The sequence below is a fragment of the Capsicum annuum genome, chromosome 11 (assembly GCF_002878395.1).
Source record: "Capsicum annuum cultivar UCD-10X-F1 chromosome 11, UCD10Xv1.1, whole genome shotgun sequence".
In the NCBI taxonomy this organism is placed as follows: Eukaryota; Viridiplantae; Streptophyta; class Magnoliopsida; order Solanales; family Solanaceae; genus Capsicum; species Capsicum annuum.
In genome coordinates, this window is record NC_061121.1 from 10888178 (window position 1) to 10893661 (window position 5484).

A 5484-nucleotide genomic window follows, 5' to 3' on the forward strand; every position below is an offset into this window, starting at 1 on the left:
TAACACATATATACAGGGGTGCAATCGTCATAACTTTTACTAAGAGAATTCAAAATATGAAAAAAATAAATATATACATAAAGAAATTTAGTGTTGCACTATATATATATATATATATATATATATATATATATATATATACTAGCTTAAGATACGTGTGTTACACGTGTATCAAGCCTTAATTAAGAATAAACGTATATAAAAACATAAATTATTGTGTGGAGGATATTTTATTAAGTATAAAGTTTTAAAAGGATAACGTAAAATTTTGAATATAAAAAATGTAGTTAGTTAAAGAGGATTTAGTCATTTCACTTGTTTTTTTCTAAAAACACTTTGTTTTACGAACAACTATTTTTATTCTCAGGATTCTACATTTTTATCAAAATTGAGGACAATTTAGAAGATTATATAGAGGTTGTTTGGCTGTTGATAAGAATAGAGTTATTCATATATTTAAATTATGTATAATTTATTCAACATTTGGTACAAGCATAGAAAATAAGTTATTAATGTATTGACTATTAATTCAAATATATACATGTTATGTATTTGTACTCTATGTAAATTGTAATTTTCTTTAAAATAATCTGTGCACATATACTATTTTCATCATCATACTCGAAAATTTATTTTCCTATTTCTTTTATAAAATTGCATTATGACCTATAATATTTTATTCTCATTATTTCAATTATTGTGACACATTTTTCTTTTTTATTAAATCTCAAAAGAGTTAAACATTTATTTATTTAGCAACAATAACTTTAAAAAGTCTATTTCACTCCTATGAGATGATTTAAAACAACAGAAAACATATAATCTAATTTGGATCATCAATCATAACTTTGTTATTGGGTAACTTTTTGGTTATAACCTATTCTTTTCAATTTTAAGAGATTAAAAACCTCCAATTCCATTCTCAAATTCAAAAACCCAAGAGAGCCAAGAATTTCATAGTACGTTCTTCTTTCGGGTTTTAAGCTTCGAATTACTTTCCAATTCTCTTGTGTTTAAGGCATGTACCTCTTTTCAATACTTGTATTTTCTTAATGGCATGAAATTGGTTTATTCATGATTTTGATGTTGAGTTTTGAACTAAGGGTTAAGGGTTTTGGATATAAATTGCTTGAATGTTCTGGATTTCAAATTTCTATTTATATTACATTTTGATTTTATTGATCATAAATAGCAAATCATCCTTTTGTGTTTATAAATAGCTTTGTTAGTGGATCTCAAATATAATGTGTTGGTTTAATTTTCAGGTTTCAAATTTTCTTTTCTATTACATTGGTTTAATGATCAAGAATAACAAAACATCTTTTCATATAATTTATATGTAACTTTCATTATTGAATCTACAACGTGACTTTATTGTATTTAAGTTTTAAATTTTCACTTTTATTACACAGATTTTATAATACTTCATAGAAATTGGGAAGAAAAGAGTAAAATTTATAAAAACATTTTCTTTTTGTATCTAATTATAAATTTTGAAGATAAAAATCATAAAGTTTGACCTACGTACTTCGCATTTGAGTCTCGCGTCAATCAATAAAATTTATATATAAAATAAAATTATAAATATAAATGGTACTATAATTACTGTTTGAAAAATCATGGAAGAAAAACAAAACGTGACAAACTTAAAAAAAAAATTATGATTTAATAGCTATGCTTTCAATCTCAAAATAATTCTCAATATAATCTCATAGATGTAGTGTGTGGAGGATAAAATGCATATCCTATTACTACCTTGATAGGGTAGAGAGGTTGTTTTCAATACCCTTGCCTTACTTTCAAAAATTATAATTCAATGGTTATGCCTTGAATTTCATGAAAATTTTCAATATAATCTCATATGTGGAGTCTATGGACGGTATAATAGATACCTTATCATTATCTTTATAGAGTAGACATATTGTTTTTGATAGATCCCCAGTTTGAAGTTTGGTAACGTTGCGATCTTTCAACTTATGATGATGTTGAAGAAAAATAAAAATACGTGACAAACTTACAAAATTATGATTCAATGATTATGCCTTCAAATTAAATCTCAAGATAATTTTCAATATAATAATCTCATATATGGAGCCTATGGAGGATATAATACATACCTTATCACTGTCTTTATAGGATAGAGAGAATTTTTTCAATAGACCTTCGACTCAAAGCTTGAAAAATGTTACGATCTTTCAACATATGATGTCACTGAAGAAAAATAAAAATATGTGTTGAACTTATTAAAAAAAAATATGATTCAATAGTTATGCATTTAATCTCAAGATAATTTTCAGTATAATTTCATATGTATAATTTATGGAAGATAAAATACATATCTTATCACACTATTTTGTAAGACGGAGAGACTGTTCTCAATAGACCCCAACTAACTTAAAAAAATAATGACAAACTAGGTTTAAATTTAATTACAAAAGAACTTTCAACTAAGTATTACTTGTAACAAAAAGTCGAATTTTGTTAGATTCAAAAGTTTTAAATATTAAGAAATTATCAAATTATAATTTTATTTAATGTAGACTCTTATTATTATTTTTAGATTTGAAAAAAAATGATGGAAATAAGGAGTTTGAGAGTCTGTAAATTAATATGTACGTATATGGCATTTTCTAAATGGGTTGGTAAGGCTCTTGAGTAATTTATGAATGCGACCATTTAGAGGTTCTTGAGCCAGAGGTCTATCAGAAATAGCCTTGCTAACTCTCCGGAGGTAATTGTATGGACTGCGTACATCTTACCCTCCCCAAACCCCACTGTGTGGAAATACACTGGGTTTGTTGTTGTTGTTGTTGAGCATTTAGAGGTTGGTTATTGTCACCTCAACACAAGTGATAATTAAACTTGCTTTCTAAACCATTTTAAAGCTTTACTATGTTGTGGAAACTCTAGTTTTCTCTTGATATCTTGATGATAGTACCAACAAATATAAAGCATCATATTTGGTCTACTGCTATATATACATCTTTTTTTAACGTAATCAACTCCAAAAGCAATATAAATATATGATTTGTCTATTAAGTTATAAAATGTATCACAAAAATAAAAATCTATTAAAAAGACCGGACGTAAGAAAACTGCTTAAACTCAACATAGTATATTCTAGAAATAATTTAATATTGAGGATTCAAACTGCTAATGTAACTCTTCGGTTTAATTGCTAATGCAACTCTTCGCTACCTTATAACTATATGCATATAGCAAGTAACGTATAATACATGGTAAGTAATCAGTATACAAAATTATATTCAGTGTAATCCCACAAATGGTGTTTGGAGAGGATATTGCGTATGCAGGTCTTGCCCTATAAAGCTATGTAAGGTAGGGAGACAAGTTTAATTACACTGATCATGCAAAAATATTTGCATTGTTTTATATATATATAGTTTTGGCATACTAAAACCTTTCCTCACCTCACACATTAGCATATAAGAAAACAAGCACTAAAAATTCATGTTGCTGAAAAGTTAGTTGAACATATTTCTACGTTACCAAACAAAAAGAATGAATTAGAATCTATTTCATTAACTGATTTTTCAATGTTGTCCATGAATTTATACAAATATATAGCAAATGTACGCTATCACTTGCCCAGAACTCATGTCATAAAGGGTAGATGGCATAGGAGTTGGCCCCAAATAGGCAAGTCTAAGAAAGACCTGTATGGTGATCTGAATGTGAGAATCATCCTTAACAGTTTTCGGTGAACTTGCTACACTTATAATCTACCTACCACAGAAGATTTTGATGAGAGCTTTCATCCTCTGACGTCTTATGATTCTTGAATTGAAACTCTAATTGCATTTATCCAATTAATTTCTACAGCAAATGATTGAAAGAAAATACCACTGTGGTCTATAAATTCACATATATAAATCTTACAATACAATCAAAGTACAAAATTTTATTCAAAATACATACATCAAGACTCAAATTAAAAGTAAAATACATTTCAATAATATACTTCAATAACATAGTTTAAAGCCATTAATGTGGGTAAGTTGTGTGGTAGAACGTCACCTTTTGAGTTTGAAGAAAAATCTCAATGACTTTGAAGTTGTCAAAAAAAATTAAAGTCAAATCTTTAAAAAATCATTAATTATATTCTTACTATGTACTTCAAACTTTTAAAATTTTGATATTTTTTAAAATTTTATTATTCTAACGTTTTCATATTCATTTCTAGATTTTTCAAATCTTTTTAAAATCATTTAGTTGATTAAAAATTTTTAAACTAATAAATAAAATATTAGTTGTTATTAATTCTGATGACTTCTACTAGATTTATAAGTGTTAAATATTAATATTTACACACAAATTAAGAATTCTAAACCTAATAGACAATAGTCTTTACTTCTAGCAAATTAATGTTTTATTTTTTAAAATAAAAATTGGATTTCACAATGAAAAAAGACAGGAACTATTAAGTGAACTATTGAATCAGTCATTCAAGACTAATTGGACATCAATTATGACGACAGTTTAATATTTGTATTCTAATTGGACTCCATAAACACAAAGATGCACGGTGAAAAAATTTTGTACTATAAATATTTGACTTCAAATAATAACGGGTAAACGAAATAAATCTCAACACTTTGCTATCTAATTACCCTCTCTTCCAATTTTTATATATTAATTATATAATATCCCGGATATGATACATTATTTAACCTCCCGATACATAAGCATATGATACATTACTAACCAATTAGTTGGAGATAAAAAGGGAGAAAACAGTAATCATGCCTATAATTGAACATAACATATCTCATTTGCTGCGTTCAGAAAAAAATTGAACATATTATAAGAATCTGATGTATCAGGCGAATTCCATATCACACACGCACGCACACTGTCACATTCCTTTTTCGCTCGAGGACCGAGTCAAAGGATTTTTCTAATTAAAGTGACTGTTTTGAATAGGGATTAATTTAATTTATAGAGTCGCCACTTGGAATTGAGTTATAGTATTCCAAGTCACCTTATTAGATCCCTAGTCAAAAAAAAATGACTCTTATTGTGGTCTGCGAAAACAGAAGACCGGATAAGAAATTCTGTTGATCGAGGGAAGGTGTGAGGCACCCCTCATGTCCCGTGGTTCTAGCACGATCACTTTATTGACTTATACTTAACTAAAATTATTTCGATAAATTGTGTGAAGGCCTAAATTCTCTTATTTTATTATACCAAAAACTTGTGTATTATCCTATATTAAATAAATCGGTGAAAGCTAATTATCCTATATTTGCTCATTCTCTCTTGTATCATTTTTAATGGATCTTCAATAAATTTACAACCCATCTTATTTTACCTCTCATTAATTATTAATTAATAAATGAGGCCTTAAAAATTAGTCTAGGAACAAAGAATATATACACATATTTGCTAGCGAAAGGGTTATTTCTATGTTTGCAATGACAACCCAAAGTGTCACATTAACATTTCAAACATTATAAATTACAT